The sequence below is a fragment of the Schistocerca serialis genome, chromosome 4, assembly GCF_023864345.2.
Source record: "Schistocerca serialis cubense isolate TAMUIC-IGC-003099 chromosome 4, iqSchSeri2.2, whole genome shotgun sequence".
Classification (NCBI taxonomy): Eukaryota; Metazoa; Arthropoda; class Insecta; order Orthoptera; family Acrididae; genus Schistocerca; species Schistocerca serialis.
In genome coordinates, this window is record NC_064641.1 from 921,568,784 (window position 1) to 921,588,215 (window position 19,432).

The window sequence follows — 19,432 nt, forward strand, 5'->3', positions numbered from 1 at the left end:
TTTCCATGAAAAACTTTTACAAACGTGGAAGGGTTTAAATATGCAAACATCAAAAAACAAAATGCAGGTTAATGCCACTACACATAGATGAAATTGTGATGTGGCGGCCTTTGCAGTGGGAATAGCTCAGCACAGTGGAATCATTCCACTGCATTCAGTGAACCCGTATGAAAGTTGCATATCGGCCAATTTTAAGTGAGCTACGTTATCCATAGTTCTGTGCGTCACTGTTCATGTAGAACTAATAGGGGTGGAAGAACAATCCTGAGACAGAACTGGGCAGTACTGAATACAAACTCAAAGATGATAAGATAGGCATTATGTTGCTATCAGTAACTACTGTTAATGGATGGAACAGATTTGTTTCCAAGCACAAGACATGGCAGACAACATTGATATTTGTGGTGCTGTACTGATGTATTCAGTACATATGAAGTGCTGAATCTGCTCCTAGATCCATTAATCATTGGCCTAGTTCTTTGAAACCTTCACCAGAAATGGCATTAGAAGGACTTGTGCCTTCAGCACACATGGCTACACGCATCATTGTTATACTGTTGTTTAATATGTTCAGTATCACTGAAATAGCTGTGTTAGTGTGGGTTTTCTTACAAATGCATTGCTTTAAATGAGAAGTTCCTACTGGAAACACAATGATGCAAAGCAGTATATGTACATAGTTGACTTGCTGTTTTCATCCACAACCAATCAAAATGTATTCCAAACTTCACTGTTCAGATCCTCACAATTTAATTCATCAGTGTGTATGTATTGTACCAGTTTTTTCACAGCATTTTTTTTCTCATGCTGCAGGATTATTTGCACACAAATGCACAAATGAGAAGACGTTGGATGTATCTACAGTGCTTAACTACAGACATCCCCATTTTTGGAAATGAACTTTTATCCATGGCTAACAAAAGAAATTTGACTTTTACTTAAATATGGCATTGAAACAACAGAATAGTGGCAGATGAAAATTTCTTCTGTACTGGGATTGGGACAGATTTTTCACTTTACATGAGTGGTCACCTTAATTACTCTTGCTGTCTAACCCAAATATCCATATGACTGACACTACAGCATGTTGTACCCAGTATGTTGTTCTTTGCTTGCAGGTGTACTGTATTTCTGTAGAATAGTGGACAACATAGCGCATCTGGACTGAAAGGCAAATATGCCATTAGGCACCTGTGTTTATAAAGGTATGGTGTCTGTTATGGAAGTGTGACCAAAAGAACAGGCACTATATCTATAAATTACCTATGTTCGATACATTTTTGGTGCTTGGCTATGACAAGTGGTGTGGGCAGACTATAAATTTAGCCTGTGGTCACTTAATCTCACATTTTGTGCTTGATTGTTTAGTTGTGCAAGACTTCAACACCTGTCTTACTCCTCTGTCAACCACAGCTTCTGTTTCATGTCTTTTTTCTCCTAACACTACAGCCAGATGTGTTGCAGTGTAGTGATTTAGTCAAATGACAAATTATCTTCTATACCTTACCTTCCATACTTTTCTGAAACTCTTTTATAATTACTTTAAAATTCATAATTAAAGTCATTGCTACATCACATTTTTATAAAAAGACATACGTCACCACTTACAAAATAGAAATAAATCTAATGACCAACATCTGTACATTTATGTATGACGAATTGTTTAATATCACTATTTTCATACTGTAATCATGATATTAAAAGAAAGTAATTTGTTGTTAATAGGGCATAGGGCTGTGCATCATTCTTCTGGAGTGTCATGTATAAGCACAGTTCATAAAATTTCTATCCCTGAGGACAATGCCGAAAGCTTTCTTTCTTTCTTTCTTTCTTTCTTTTGTGCTTTCTGTTCTACAGACATGCAATGAACATGGGCTTCTGTTTCTTAATAACGGCTGCTGAAATCGGTTGTAGGCTCAGTACAGCTCAGTAAGTTAAAATACCCTTATATGCCAGTCATTGCAGGTATAATTGGAACACTTCGTTAAAGCAGCAGATGAAGATTTTTAAAAGAAGTTTTCCTCTGTGTATTTACAGCTGGAGGTACTAAGCGCAAGGCCAGTCAGCGTGACCGGGAACCAGAGGCCGGCCCCAGTACTAGGTCTCCAGATGCAACCTCACTAGGTGAGTAACAGTAAGTGCCCACCGTCAGAGGTTGGTGTTCCTACTCTACACACTACGGACTCCAATGCATAAGGGCACATATTAGTGGACTTTAAGATGGGGTGTGCCCATCCTTCTCCTTTTTGATGACTTGAACTCCTCTGGGGACACTTTCATCGATCCTTCCTTGATAGTGGATTCTGGAGAAGATGGAGATAGTGGACATCGGGTTTGGAGTGAAGCCACCTTTATATCTCATCCTTAAGATAAACCATTGCCTTCAGGCTGGAACATGGGCATACAGGCACACTTCAGGAATGTCACTGTCCATATATCATTTCCTCATAATTCCACTTCATGACAGCTGGCATTGTTGAACTCACTCAAACAGTCATTGTCTCTGCAATCATCCTCTGCTGTAGACAGTACAGAGTACTGTCAAATATATGCTTATCCTTCTGCATTTAGCATTTTCTAAAGCGCAATATGGAGAGAACAAGTTAACGAGGGGGACTAGCATATTGTATGGCATGCCTCCTGTGCATGTCATTGTTGGCACGAAGATGATGGCAGGTAAAGCAAACATAGGGTTTCGCAAACTGAATCCAGCCATCAGATTGCCATGGAGGAGATAATTTGTCACTTCACTCCAAAACCCTAGCTTCCAGTTGTCCTCTATCCAGCGGATATTGTTCATTAAATGAACTTCAGCATTGCTTAATATCAAGAACAGGAATGTGCAGTATTCAGAAGCTGCTCAGCCATTGTAATCAGGGCTGCTGAGAGTGGGGACCAGTCATGGAGTGTGACACTTGGCTGGATTCTAACTAGAAATATATCAACCCAATTTTATTGAAAATATAACGTACCTTGTCTCACTCTGGAAGCTTGCATAAGCTAAAAATTGATTTTCATTGTATTGTTATACTAACCCAATTTTACTGTTATTTTAAAGAAGGTTTGACATGAAACATGACAGTCTGAGGAATATTGGAGATAAAGAAAATGTGCTCATTGGGATTAAATACAGTGTAAATATAATTTCTTACTGAACACTAACCACACCTCTACAATTGCAATTGGTTTATGCATGATGGTGTGAAGCATTCCTATGTTCGAAAAAGCTGTGTGTAAAAATTCAATTTTTGTGGGTCATGTCTCAGGTTATGTTGATCAATGAACTAATGGTCCTGTGTTTTGGATAGACATAATCACTCTTGTGACATTTTGTATACCTGAAGGAAGAATTGTGGTACTCCAACTATCCTACAGTACAGGGTAAAATGTAAAAGTTAGCCGGCCGGGTAGGCCGAGCAGTGCTAGGCGCTTCGGTCCGAAACCGCGTGACTGCTACAGTCACAGGATCAAATCCCACCTCGGGCATGTATGTGTGTGATGTCCTTAGGTTTGTTAGGTTTAAATAGTTAAGTTCTAGTGGACTGACAATCTCAGAAGTTAAGTCCCCTAGTGCTCAGAGCCATTTTTTTCACTTTCATTTCTTTTTGATGGGAAATAATGGAAAACTTTACTGTATGTTCTAAAGATGACATTCTCAGGGAACATCAAAACGTTTATTTATAACATTACTTGTTACTAAAAACCAGTGGTTCCAAGTTGTCATACTTTTGCTGCAAAATATGCATGTAATTACTGGTCTGATGCATAAATGTAGTTTTGTCTGATGCCATGGACATGTGGCAAGAGTTCTAGGGCGAATTAATGATTTCTCATGTCACAAAATTGTGTTTTTAGTCAGACTTTTTTCACCATGAAGCTTTATGATCACTTGCTCTAAACAATGGACACTTTATACCTACACAGATATGGCCAAAGTGGTATTGCAGTAACAAAAAATTGGGTAACAAGGATCTTAATATATCTGGAAAGAAAATGATGGCAAAAATCTTGTAATACTGGAAAGACTGGAAATTCCGTAAAATATTTCTAACAGTTTTACTCGTTTATGGTACAAATCACAAACCAGATATTTTCAATGAATGGCAATTTATGAGCAAAATACCAGATAAAGTAAAACAAATGATAAAATGTTTTGTCACAAATGTCCTTCATTTGACTTCTGAGTGTGCTTTTATTTTGCACAATAATGACATTGGGTTTATAGCAAACCTTGTGTGTATGTTCAAATGTTAAAAAATGTCTGCCCTGCTGTGACATGTCATCACTGAAAAAACATTTCTATTTCCATAGGCCAGTTCTGGTTTTCAACTGTGCACAATGTGAACCAGATTTCGTATCTTAGACAAGTACTCATATCATGCAATAAAACTCATCTTTTAAGACGAAAAATATTTTTTCGATAAGTACAGACGGGGTAAAGGTATTTTAACATTTCAACATGATCTTGAGAAAGGCTATGAAGCTGAGAGCATGACTGTGTAAAACAAATGAACAATTAACAGTCAAGTGATGGGAATTTCTTTAGAGAAGTGGAAAAAGAGATATTAGTGGTCAGTGGGACAGTGGCAGTAAAGGAGGAGGAGAGATAAATGAAGACAGTCTGTGGGAGAAAGAGAGAGAGGAGGCAGTGTAGTCAAAACAAAAGATGTGTGTGTACAATACACAGGCTCTGTGGATGATGGAGGGGTGGAGTCTGGACCCTCTAAGATTAGTGGGCTTGAACACACAGTTGTCAGAGAGCAAATTTTAGACCAAAATTTTACACACCAGTGCTTAAGAGGAAAAATAACTTGGATGCCCCAGAATTTTTGAACTGTTAATGTGTTGTGGAGAGAGTGGGAGTATCAAAGAAAGACAAAAGGAAACAGTGTAATTGAGAGAGGCAGTGGCAGTGGGATATACTGTAAATCAGTGGGAGAAAATGAGAAAGTGGTAGATAGACAGAGACATAGACAGTGACAGTGACAGTGACAGTGAGATACTGAGTATGAAGGCTTCACTACAGAGAGAGAACAGGTAAAACTCTAGAATATTCTGTGTTAAAATAGTGGAAATATGTTCATAGACAAAAATGTTTGGAGAGGAAGGCAGAATGTAGACTGAGGCCGCTGGTTCCCCAGTCTCCTGTCAGTATTTCAAAGAGGAACATATTCATATTTTATTTGCTCCAACAGGAGCATTTTTCTGCTGGTTCATCCTATGGTACTTTTTTTTTGTTTGGCTTTAGGGCGCAAAACTGCTATGGTCATTAGCGCCCGGTCCGTGACTTAGGAAACAATAAAAAACCCGAAATGGAAACCAGCAGCAATGGGAACGAAAGTCATAAAATTTGAGAAACAAAGCAGAAGGAAGGCATAAAAATACACTACAGAAAGGGGTTGGTTGTCCCAAAAAAGCTTCAAATGACGTCATTTCACTGGCACTAACAAATTCGAGAACGCGATCGGCTGAGCGCGTGTCATCTGCTAAAATCGACGATATATCAGGCGATAGCTGTAGATGGGAACGAAACGGATTAAAATAGGGGCACTCAATTAAAAGGTGTCTTACCGTCCACAGCCGAGAGCAGTGGGGACAGAGTGGGGGAGGATCGCCGCTTAAAAGATGTTGTTGTTGTGGTCTTCAGTCCTGAGACTGGTTTGATGCAGCTCTCCATGCTACTCTATCCTGTGCAAGCTTTTTCATCTCCCAGTACCTACTGCAACCTACATCCTTCTGAATCTGCTTAGTGTATTCATCTCTTGGTCTCCCTCTACGATTTTTACCCTCCACGCTGCCCTCCAATACTAAATTGGTGATCCCTTGATGCCTCAGAACATGTCCTACCAACCGATCCCTTCTTCTGGTCAAGTTGTGCCACAAACTTCTCTTCTCCCCAATCCTATTCAATACTTCCTCATTAGTTATGTGATCTACCCATCTAATCTTCAGCATTCTACTGTAGCACCACATTTCGAAAGCTTCTATTCTCTTCTTGTCCAAACTATTTATCGTCCATGTTTCACTTCCATACATGGCTACACTCCATACGAATACTTTCAGAAATGACTTCCTGACACTTAAATCAATACTGGATGTTAACAAATTTCTCTTCTTCAGAAACGCTTTCCTTGCCATTGCCAGCCTACATTTTATATCCTCTCTACTTCGACCATCATCAGTTATTTTGCTCCCCAAATAGCAAAACTCCTTTACTACTTTAAGTGCCTCATTTCCTAATCTAATTCCCTCAGCATCACCCGACTTAATTAGACTACATTCCATTATCCTTGTTTTGCTTTTGTTGATGTTCATCTTATATCCTCCTTTCAAGACACTGTCCATTCCATTCAACTGCTCTTCCAAGTCCTTTGCTGTCTCTGACAGAATTACAATGTCATCGGCGAACCTCAAAGTTTTTATTTCTTCTCCATGAATTTTAATACCTACTCCGAATTTTTCTTTTGTTTCCTTTACTGCTTGCTCAATATACAGATTGAACAACATCGGGGAGAGGCTACAACCCTGTCTTACTCCCTTCCCAACCACTGCTTCCCTTTCATGTCCCTCGACTCTTATAACTGCCATATGGTTTCTGTACAAATTGTAAATAGCCTTTCGCTCCCTGTGTTTTACCCCTGCCACCTTTACAATTTGAAAGAGAGTATTCCAGTCAACATTGTCAAAAGCTTTCTCTAAGTCTACAAATGCTAGAAACGTAGGTTTGCCTTTCCTTAATCTTTCTTCTAAGATAAGTCGTAAGGTCAGTATTGCCTCACGTGTTCCAGTGTTTCTACGGAATCCAAACTGATCTTCCCCGAGGTTGGCTTCTACTAGTTTTTCCATTCGTCTGTAAAGAATTCGTGTTAATATTTTGCAGCTGTGACTTATTAAGCTGATAGTTCGGTAATTTTCACATCTGTCAACACCTGCTTTCTTTGGGATTGGAATTATTATATTCATCTTGAAGTCTGAGGGTATTTCGCCTGTTTCATACATCTTGCTCACCAGATGGTAGAGTTTTGTCAGGACTGGCTCTCCCACGGCCGTCATTAGTTCCAATGGAATATTGTCTACTCCGGCGGCCTTGTTTCGACTCAGGTCTTTCAGTGCTCTGTCAAACTCTTCACGCAGTATCGTATCTCCCATTTCATCTTCATCTACATCCTCTTCCATTTCCATAATATTGTCCTCAAGTACATCGCCCTTGTATAGACCCTCTATATACTCCTTCCACCTTTCTGCCTTCCCTTCTTTGCTTAGAACTGGGTTTCCATCTGAGCTCTTGATATTCATACAAGTCGTTCTCTTATCTCCAAAGGTCTCTTTAATTTTCCTGTAGGCGGTATCTATCTTACCCCTAGTGAGATAGGCCTCTACATCCTTACATTTGTCCTCTAGCCATCCCTGCTTAGCCATTTTGCACTTCCTGTCGATCTCATTTTTGAGACGTTTGTATTCCTTTTTGGCTGCTTCATTTACTGCATTTTTGTATTTTCTCCTTTCATCAATTAAATTCAATATTTCTTCTGTTATCCAAGGATTTCTACTAGCCCTCGTCTTTTTACCTACTTGATCCTCTGCTGCCTTCACTACTTCATCCCTCAAAGCTACCCATTCTTCTTCTACTGTATTTATTTCCCCCATTCCTGTCAATTGCTCCCTTATGCTCTCCTTGAATCTCTGTACAACCTCTGGTTCTTTTAGTTTATCCAGGTCCCATCTCCTAAAATTCCCACCTTTTTGCAGTTTCTTAATGGCTAAAAAGACTGACCTATCCGAAGTCTAGTTAAAATTATCTCCTCCCGACGACGCGTTCGGGAGGAAGAGGTCCAAGCACAAGGAAGAGCTTTGACGTCCCGCAAATTTTTATGGGGAAGCGTCGACTAATGCGCGTGCCATAAACGAACAACTCTGCGACATAAAACTCTCCATAGATCGGTGAAGGGAATCTACTGAATAGCTGGCCGAGGAAGAGAGACTGCAGCCTTGGCCGCTCCATCGGCCGCCTCATTCCCACAGATACCTGCGTGTCCTGGGAGCCAGAGGAACGCCACCGAGACGCCCCCCAGGTGGAGCAAGCGCAGACAGTCCTGAATCCGGTGGACCAGAGGGTGCACAGGGTAAAGAGCTTGGAGACTGAGGAGAGAGCTGAGAGAATCCGAGCAGATAAAGTACTGTATTCGCTGGTGGCGGCGGATGTAGTGGACAGCCTAGAGAACAGCATAAAGCTCCGCAGTGTAAACCGAACACTGGTCGGGAAGCCGAAAGTGATTTGGGGTGTCGCCAACAATATAGGCACTCCCTACACCTAACGATGTTTTCGAGCCATCGGTGTAAATAAATGTGGCGTCCGTCATTTGTGCACATAGAGCAGCAAATAGAGCAGCAAATACCCGACGATAAACAAGTGAAGGGGTACCATCCTTGGGAAATCGACAAAGGTCTCGGAGCAGGCAGATGCGGGTACGGAGCCAAGGCGGCGCTGTACCCGAAGTTGTCAAGAAGGTTTTAGGAAAGCGGAAGGAAAGAGAATGGAGCACTTGACGGAAACAGACTCCCGGTGGTAGTAGGGAAGAGGGGCGGCCTGCATACCTTACATCAAAGGAGGCGTCGAAAAAAATGTCATGGGCTGGATTAGCAGGCATGGAAGACAGATGGCTAGCATAACGACTCAGAAGGACTGCTCGCCGATTGGACAGCGGAGGTTCAGCAGTGTCAGCATAAAGGCTTTCCACAGGGCTGGTGTAAAAAGCTCCAGACACTAAATGTAATCCACGATGGTGGATAGAGTCGAGACGCCGACGAATAGACGGCCGAGCAGAGGAGTAGACTATGCTTCCATAGTCCAATTTCGAGCGCACTAAGGCGCGATAAAGGCGGAGAAGGACCACTCAGTCCGCTCCCCAGGAGGTACCATTCAAGACACGGAGGGTGTTGAGGGATCGCAGACAGCGAGCCGAAAGATAGGAAACGTGGGAGCACCAGCACAGTTTTCTGTCAAACATAAGACCCAAGAATTTAGCGACGTCTGAAAACGGAAGGTTGACTGGTCCTAGGTGTAAGGTGGGTGGAAGAAACTCCTTATGTCGCCAAAATTTAACACCAACGGTCTTACTGGGAGAAAAACGGAAACCGTTTTCGATGCTCTTAGAGTGGAGGCGATCGAGACATCCTTGAAGACGTCGTTAAAGAAGGCTTGTCCGTTGAGAGCTGTAGTAGATCGCAAAATCGTCCACAAAGAGGGAGCCCGAGACATCAGGAAGGAGACAATCCATAATTGGATTTATGGCGATGGCAAAAAGTACAACACTCAGCACGGAGCCCTGGGGTACCCCGTTTTCTTGGGAGAAAGTACAGGAGAGAGTAGTGTTCACCCGCACCCTAAATGTGCGCTCTGACATAAATTCGTGAAGAAAAAGGGGCAGCCGACCTCGAAAGCCCCAAGAGAACCGTGTGCGGAGGATGCCTGTCCTCCAACAGGTATCGTATGCTCTCCCCAGATCAAAAAATATTGCTACCGTTTCGCGTTTCCGGAGAAAATTGTTCATGATATAAGTGGAGAGAGCAACAAGATGGTCAACTGCAGAACGATGCTTTCGGAATCCGCATTGGGCAGGTGTTAAAAGACTGCGGGATTCCAGCCACCAAGCTAAATGGTAATTCACCATATGCTCCAAAACCTTACAGACACTACTCTTGAGAGAAATGGGTCGATAGCTAGAGGGGAGATGTTTGTCCTTTCCAGGTTTCGGAACGGGAACGACAATAGCTTCCCGCCATCGCCTGGGAAAGGTACTGTCGGTCCAAATTAGATTATAAAGGCGAAGGAGGAAACGCAGACTATGGGTGGATAAATGCAGCAACATTTGGACATGGATACCATCCGGTCCTGGGGCGGAGGAGCGAGAAGAAGAGAGGGCATGTTGGAGTTCCCGCATGGAGAAAACAGTATTGTAGCTTTCGCGATTTTGAGAGGAGAAAGCAAGATGTTGCACTTCCACTGCACGTTTCTTCGGGAGAAATGCTGGCAGGTAATTTGAAGAGCTCGAAATCTCAGCAAAGTGCTGACCCAGTGAGTTAGAAATTGCGACGGGGTCCACTAAGGTATCATGCGCGACAGTGAGCCCGGAGATCGGGGAGAAACTAGGCGCGCCTGAGAACCGTCGAAGCCGACTCCAAACTTCCGAGGAGGGAGTGAAGGTGTTAAATGAGCTAATAAAGAATTTCCAGCTTGCCTTCTTGCTATCGCGGATGACGCGACGGCATCGCGCACAGAGCTGCTTATGGCAGATACAGTTGGCCAAAGTAGGATGGTGACGGAAAATGCGAAGAGCACGTCGCCGCTCACGTATTGCATCACGGCATGCCTCGTTCCACCAAGGAACTTGGGGGCGCCGGGGGAATTCGGCGGTGAGTGGTACCGAACGTTCCGCAGCTGTAAGAGTAACATCAGTAATATGTGTGACCTCATCGTCGACACTGGGAAAGCGACAGTCATCGAATGTTGCTAGAGACGAAAGAAGTGTCCAATCGGCTTGGGCAAACTTCCAGCGTCGCGGGCGCATATATGGCAGTTGAGGCTGCTGTCTAAGGACACATGGAAAGTGGTCACTCGAGTGTGTATCATCAAGGGCGAACCATTCGAAGACCCGAGCTAGCGGAACAGTACCGACGGCAAGATCCAAGTGAGATAAATTTGTCGTGGAGGCAGACAAAAATGTGGGGACCCCAGTGTTGAGGCAAACTAGATCCGCTTGGTGGAACACTTCTAGCAATAGTGAGCCACGTGGACAAGGATGTGGAGATCCCCAAAGCAAGTGGTTGGCATTGAAGTCCCCAACCAGCAAATAGGGGGGTGGAAGCTGACCAAAAAGATGAAGGAGATCAGATCGTGCCATGGGTGTGGACGATGGAATGTATACAGTGCAAAGAACGTGCATCCAGAAAGGGAAAGACTGACAGCGACAGCTTGGAAGGAAGTGTTTAAATGGATTGGGTGATAATGGAGAGTATCATGGAGAAGAATCATGAGTCCTCCATGTGCTGGAGTGCTTTCAACAAAGGGGAGATCATATCAGATGGACTGAAAATGAGGAAGAGCAAAGTGGTCATGGGGACGCAGCTTTGTTTCCTGAAGACAGAAGATGACTGGCGAGTAGGATCGTAAGAGGATCGACAATTCATCCCGATTGGCTCAAATGCCGTGGATATTCCAGTGGATAATGGACATAGGGTGAACAGAAAATTGAGGACTGTGACCAAGGTCACTGTCAACTCAACGACTGCTCAGAGCTTGCGACCGACAGCATGGAATGGCATTCAGCCGAAGGCAGAAGATCCTGATCCATAGGTTGGTCAGGAGCAGCTCCCGCGACCAGCAGTGGGCCCGTAGATCGACCGCCAGCAGTGCGCCTCGGCGACACAGAAGATGGCCGAGGTCGATTTCCACCAGGTGGTGCTGTAGATGGGACACGCCTTGGCGGAGAAGGAGATGAAATGGGTTTCTTTGTAGCCTTCTTGGAATTATGATGTTTAGAAGAAGGAGGAACTGATGGTTCTGAAGTTGGGGTACGTAAAAAATCTTCACGAGTATGCTCTTTGTTCGAAGTCTTGGTTTATGACTTTTGGGCTTGAGATTTAGCAGAACCCGATGAAGGCTGAGCCATAGGGTGGGCAGGCAAAAGTGGTGAGGTTGAACGGGCGATCTTTGCGCTGGTCAATCTGACGACCGTGGTACTAAAGGTGAGGTCTCAAGTCTGCGTGGCCGCCTCCTTTGTTGGCCGAGGAGAAGCAAGGACAGTGCTGTATTTTCCTGTCCGAGGCACGGTGTGCTGTCGACTGGCGAATAATTTTCGAGCAGCAAAGGTCGACACCTTTTCGTTCACTCTGATTTCCTGGATGAGCTTTTCGTCCTTAAAATCGGGGCAATCACGAGAGGAAGCAGCGTGGTCGCCCATACAGCTGATGCAGCGAGGGGATGGAGGTGGACAAGCACCCTCATGGGCATCCTTGCCACACTTAACACATTTGGCCAGATTGGAACAGGACTGGCTGGTGTGACTGAACCACTGACACCGATAGCAACGAGTAGGGTTTGGGACGTAAGGGCGAATGGAAATTATCTCATAGCCTGCTTTAATTTTCGATGGGAGTTGAACTTTGTCAAATGTCAAGAAGACAGTGCGGGTAGGAATGATGTTCGTGTCAACCCTTTTCATAACCCTATGAACAGCCGTTACGCCCTGGTCAGACAGGTAGTGCTGAATTTCTTCGTCAGACAATCCATCGAGGGAGCGTGTATAAACGACTCCACGCGAGGCATTTAAAGTGCGGTGCACTTCAACCCGGACAGGGAAGGTGTGGAGCAGTGAAGTACACAGCAATTTTTGTGCCTGGAGGGCACTGACTGTTTCTAACAACAAGGTGTCATTCCATAATCTGGAACAAGACTTTACATGACCTGCAATTGCGTCGACACCTTTCTGAATAATGAAAGGGTTGACCGTGGAGAAGTCGTGTCCTTCGTCAGTCCGAGAATCAACAAGGAACTGTGGCAACGATGGAAGAACTGACTGTGGCTGAGACTCAGTGAACTTATGCTTGTGAGCAGACAGTGGAAGGTGAGGAAACCATTGCGGGAGAATCCCCCACGATTACCGGCGTTTCTGATGGCGCCCTCCTCCCTTTTGGGGCCCTCTCTGAGGGGACTCCCGCCTTAGGTGATTGTTCACACCTCAGGTCACACCTCCCGACAAACGGACGGAGGGACCAATCGGCACTTTCGGAAGGTATCAGCTCGGTTAATCACCCCTCCCTGGGCCTGGCCGTTACCAGGGGGTACGTATGTGTCCTACCTGTCTACGCAGCGTGGGAAATTAAGCGTTACCCCGTCACCGGCTACACACAAAAATGCATGGGTCGGCCTTCAGACACGCACAGGGAGGAAGAAAGGGAAAGGAAAGAAGAGAGGTCTCAAACGCCGCAGCGGAGAAAAGGGTAAAGAGAAGAGGTAAGGAAAAGAGAAGGACAAAGGAAGGAGGAAGACATACAAGCAAGGAAGACGAAGAATGCGGTACATTTATGAGCGTCCGTCTCCAGGCACAAACCATACTCCCAGAGGGGGAGAAAGTGAAGGAAAGAGCCAGTGGTGAGGGGGGGGGGCGAAGATGGGGGATGGGGAAGGATGTGGGATGGGGAAGGATGTGGGATGGGGAAGGATGTGGGATGGGGAAGGATGTGGGATGGGGAAGGTATGCAGCCCAGAAAGGAAGGAAGGCCACATTAGCTCGGGGTCCCGTGCTCACTACACACGTATCCACAAAAGAGTTGTGGACCCCCTGGGGGAGTATACATATTTTGATATCCGCACTAACGCATATAACATACAAAGGACAGTATCGTGCTTTTACTACTTTGAAAAACACAGGCGGCAGCACTTGTCGTTCGTCTTGACACGAAAGACATACAGAGAGTGTTTGCTACTTGCTTCGCAATGTTCACATTCCCATTGTTGCCATGAACTATACTATGCAACACCATGTGCAGTCCAAAGACCATTATTTTCTGCATTATGTTGCATATTTATTTTCTAGCTGGCCTTACAGTATAGAACTGAATAATAGGACTAGCTAAAGCTCTAATTGCCCAAAAGGTGAAATGTGAACTTTAATTTCACAGAAAAGTTCATTTGCAGGTTGTGAACTGGAAAGAGACTAAGAATTACTGCAGCCAGGAACAACGTTAGGTTAGGTAAATGATAGAGGAGACGAAACCTGTAATTTGCATTATTATAAGAACGAGAATGTGTGGCTCACAGTGACCACCAGTAACCCCTTTCAGAGGAAGTAACTGATGTGGAAAACATTGTGGTTTCCCATGTTTTCTGTAAAAAGCTTAGCTGTACTAGCAAACAACTAGCTTAATTCATTTCTGATGTAGCACAAAGACTGTATTCAGTCAGAAATGCAAAAAGTAGGATGTACTTTGCAGCTGAACCACCAGCAGGTGGGCACTTATTATGCCTTACAGAAACACTACAGCCATTGTGCACCAAGCTAACCAGGCGACATGTGGAAATAGTTGCCACAGCTGCACCTAAGCAGAAGGAATCCCTTTCACAACAGCAACAGCAAAAGCATTTAGCAAATGTGCCACAACAAAGTGCAACCTGTGAGCATATACATTGATCAGCCAGAACATTTACCACCATGCATCCAGGTGATAGCAACACCACCTGGTGAGAAATGACAGTCACACAGATGCACAGTGCACGTAGAATCAGTGACCGTGCTGTCCAAATGTAGAATGGGAATGTGTGTGAACTGAGTATGACTGAAGACACTGCTGTACTCATTGCACCATGAACAAGTAGCACAGTCCCCCAAAATGCTCATGCCTAACCAGCGCACCATCACAATTTTCTCCAATCTGTGGTGGAACCAAACCCCTGATATTGTGGGGTTTGGCAACCACCCTCATTACGTGCACTATCAAAAGTAACTGGAAACCCAAAAAACATGTTTTTCATATTAGGTGCATTGTGCTGCCAGCTATTGCCAGGTACTCCATATCAACAACCTCAGTAGCCATTAGACATCAGAGAGCAGATTGGGGCACTCCATGGAACTCACTGACTTCGAACATGGTCAGGTGATTGGGTGTCACTTGTGTCATACGTCTGTAAGTGTAATTTCCACACTCCCAAAAATTCCTACGTCCACTGTTTCCAATGTGATAGTGAAGTGGAAACGTGAAGGAACACATGCAGCACAAAAGCGTACACTCCGACCTCCTATGTTGATTGACAGACCACCGACAGTTGAAGAGGGTCATAATGTGTAATAGGCAGACATTTATCCGGGCCATCACACAGTAATTCCAAACTGCATCAGGATCCACTGAAAGTACTGTGACAGTTAGTTGGGAGGTGAGAAAACTGATTTCATGGTCGAGCAGCTCCTAATATGTCACGCATCATGCTGGTAAATGCCAAACGATGCCTCGCTTGGTGTAAGGAGCATAAACATTGAACAATTGGATAGTGGAAATACATTGTGTACTAAGATTCTTCACTCCTCACAAAGTGGTGATCCCACAGCAGGGTGTGGGTATGGCGAATGCACGGTGAGTGTCACCTGCCCGCGTGTGCAGTGCTAACGATAAAACTTGGAGGCGGTGGTGTTATGGTGTGGTGTGGTCGTGTTTCTCATGTAGGAGCCTTGCACCCCTTGTGTGTGGTAGTATAACAGCAGAAGCCTATATTGATGTTTTAAGCACATTCTTGCTTCCCACTGTTTAAGAGCAATTTGGTGATGGTGACTGCATCTTTCGACACGATTGAGCACCTGTTCATAATGCACTGCCTGTGGTGAAGTGATTATATGACATGAACGTCCCTGTAATGGATGGGCCTGCAGGGAGTACTGACCTGAAACCTATAGGACACCTTTGGGATGTTTTGGAACGCTGACTTCATGCCATGCCTCACTGATCGACATTGATACTTTTCCTCAGTGCAGCACTCAGTGAAGAATGGTCTGCTATTCCACAGAAATCCTTCCAGCACCTAATTGGATGTATGCCTGCAAGAGTGGAAGCTGTCGTCAAGGCTAAGCATGGACCAACGCCATAATGAATTCCAGCATTGCTGATGGAAGGCACCACAAACTTTTAAGTCATTTTCAGCCAGATGTCCAGATACTTTTGATCACACAGTGTGTCTTCATAGGCTGGGCAGACTGGTAAAACAGGACAGGTGGCAAATTGTAGCAAAACTACCATCAGACTGTAGTGCTGGGAGGAGTACAAGTTTGAGAGACCACAGTGCACTGAACACTCCTAGAAATGGACCTCTACAACCAACAAACCATGCATTTGCTAATGTTACCACAGCATCGGCAACTACGACAAATGGGTATGTGACCCTCAGTACTGGAGATTGGAGCATTAGCGGATTACTTGTTGGTCTGATGAATCCTGACACCATCTCTACCAAGCCGATGGAAGCATGGGCATACATTGCGTTCCATGAGAACATGTCCTTGACACTTGCACTGCAGGACAGAGACAAGCCCTGGGACACAGTGCACCTGCTTCAGCACTACTGCTTTGGGTTACTGCTGCCAAAGCACCCGAGGCATCAGCCAAGTCTCGGCCACCGAGCAAGGAGAACGTCGCCAGCAGAGGTACTAGTGTTACAGTATCCCAGTGGAGAGCCATAATAATGGAATTTGAAAGTGAAACACAAATCTTCCAAGTAGTCCTTTTCAAATGTGATGGCAATGTCTTTATGAAGCAAAGGAGGCGTTACTGAAGTAACTTTCAGTCAAAATAGTGCTTCCATCAGCAGACTCAGTGGAACAGATGTTCCTAAACTTAATTCAGCTATGGTGATGTCAAAATGGTAGAGTAGTAATTGTGTGTAAAGCAGAGCGAATCTGATTTTTAATGTAAGGAATGCTTTTGAAGGAATTCAGCATCACAAATGTGACAGATGGTGTTATTTCACAGTTTTCTTCAGTTTTGTCATAGAGGAAGTCATGTAAGAAATCAAAAGGTGGAAAGGTTGAGTTAAATTGGAGAACACAGTTATTGGGATATGTAGGCAACACTGCAGATCTAGTAGAGAGAGAAAACGCTTGTCAGAACAGTAAGATATTAGGTAAGAAACCATTGTATTAGACTGTGGTTAATGTGGAGAATGCTGTTATGGAAGTAGAAACTTTTCAACAAGCTTACCCAGAAATTAACGTATTTCAAGATGTCAAACTTATTTCACACACAAACATATCAGAAAGCCTGCCAAGTGAGATCAAACTTTCATCCTATAATCCAGTGATCTGTTTAATATGGGACAGGAATCTGAAGCATTGCAAGATATAGATGAAGAGAACTTTTAGATCTTTGAACAGGAAAATACAATGAACAGCTTTGGGTGCAATCCCTGAATAAAACACCCAGACATATAGAAAAAAAATGAGAATAGTACAACCTGATTGAACACTGAATGTCATGCTGAAAGTGACAATGCAGAGATTAAGGCTGGCAGTGCACATTGTTAGGAGGAAAGACACTTGCCAGGCCAAAACTGTGCTTGTGGGAAATCCTGGTGGATGTGTCCAATTACAAGACCAAGCAGGCAGTGCAGACATGAGCTGCGGAATGATTTTCAGCAATTGATGGGTCTATGAGAACTGGATCCAAAAGGCTGAGCTGCATATCTATAGAGGAGAATTGTAAACCCTGTGCACCATCTTTAGAGTCTACAACCACCCAAATCTGCATGCATATGCATGTCCATGTGCCTGCCTGTACAGGGTGTTCCAAAATTACACTAACCTAGAGGGGATTTGGAGGTTGCCTTAAGGAAGAAAATGAGAATATGAATCCATTTCCAGAAATATCATCCAATGCCTTAAGTGAAGTCAGGCTGGATTATCTTGTTACCACTTATTGACAAGGTCAATATGTGGGTGAAGCAGTCATTAAAGGTGTAAGACCGTTCCTGCACATGTGTTTTCAAATCTAAAGATCTGGGAGTTTTCTTCATGGAGAACTCATCATATTAAGTAGAGTGACTCCACATTCCATCCAGGAAACCAATGCTCCTACAGTCTAACTTAACTGCTTTGATCCAGGTGTCTCAAGATCATTCAAGATCCAGCTATACAAAACACTGATGCTACCTATGGTGCTGTATTGCTGAGACATCTAGTATTTATTGGAGACAATGGACAAGGGAACTTTTAGCAGCATATAGTCCATTGGTTTTGACTGCATGGAAGCCAATTACGGGAACACATATTCACCTTTTTTCGCTGAAAGAGTTGTGTGCACGTGTGTGGGGTTGGGGGGTATTGTCAGTTTCCCCCCCACATCTGCTATAGCCATATTCATTTTTGTTTCACATTCTAGGGGCATATGAATACTGAACTGTAAAGAGATGGGGTGAAAGACTAGAATGTTCGATATCTGAACAGCACGAATAAAATCACATACTAAAATTTTGGTGAAGAAAGGGGAATGAGGATTGAGCAGTTGGTTCCTCACTTTTCTCATATTGTTTTACAGAGGAACATATTCACCTTTTTTCACTGACAGGAGAATTCTTACAGTGCTTGTGTAGTACTTTAACATCTATGTTGAGGGCACACCCTCTTTCATGAATACATACATGTGAGGGGAAATCTGTAGCCAAGAATTGGTGTACTAAAAACATTGAAGAAAAACAGATGAAAATGTAGGGGCATTAATAACTCAAGATTCAGTATGTTGAAGTCACTATGCAGCCAGAATACTGTAATTCTAACTTTGCATTCTTATGTGACTGAGTATTTGGCTACTATGATCACTATAATAACTGTTTCAGTAACTGGTATTCAGTTCTATCTTCTATGTACCTGTATGTGACTGTAAGATTTGGTCAGTAAGTAACTAGCCCAGAGCCGCTACCAGTCTCAGATTGCTTATGTCACAGCTTCTAAGGACAATGAAAAATTCATAATCATTATTTCCCCAAATTGACAAAATTCAGAAATTTAGAATGCCATAATTTACTCTTTAAGATGTGTAATATAGTAGAAGTTCAAGTGAATAACACAAATAGTACAGTTAGGAACTGGAGAAAGTGAGTGCTTGTCATCTTAGCATGGATTGCATCCATCTACCTTGACTATCCATCCAGTGTTTTTGAGTGGGAGCACTTACCAACTACCAACAAATTTTATGCTTAACATCAAACCTTTCCCGAACATTTTGTTGGCCACATGCACCAAGTAAATTACTAACACATGAACTAATTTACAGAGCAATTAGTCTGCAGCTCTTTTAAGCATGGGTGATCAATTCTTTAGACAATACAGATTTACCAGTACATTTGTAAACCTGTATAAGGCATAGAATTTTCAGATACAGTACACAAACATGGTAATATCAATGCAGTAATATGTTTCCATTCAAAATAACTATGCAAGAACACTTCGTAGTAACTTCCAACAAACTTTTTGTTCCTCATTAGTGTCACTTGCAAACCAGTATGTACATAATAGTTTACTTCGTTCATAAACATTATCTGACTGCTAATTCTAGTATGAAAAAATGGCGATCGTTTTGTTCACATTCATAAACAATGAAGTCATCATCAGTTTAATTCATATGGGGAACTGTTATACATTTTACAGACTTGAGGTTTCATTTTAGAAATGTTATCAACAGACAGTTCTATGAGCATTACAGATTAACAACATATTTCTATTACTTCATAGTAATATTCATTAAGGAAGACTGAATGAAAGCTGGTGACATGCAAGCACATTTTTGCACCGACAATTTGCTCCCCAAGCTTGGTTAATTAAATCATCATCTATGCCAGCTTTCCAACAAACAACAGACTTGTTTTGAACCCAATTGACAACATGTTAACATGTTAACA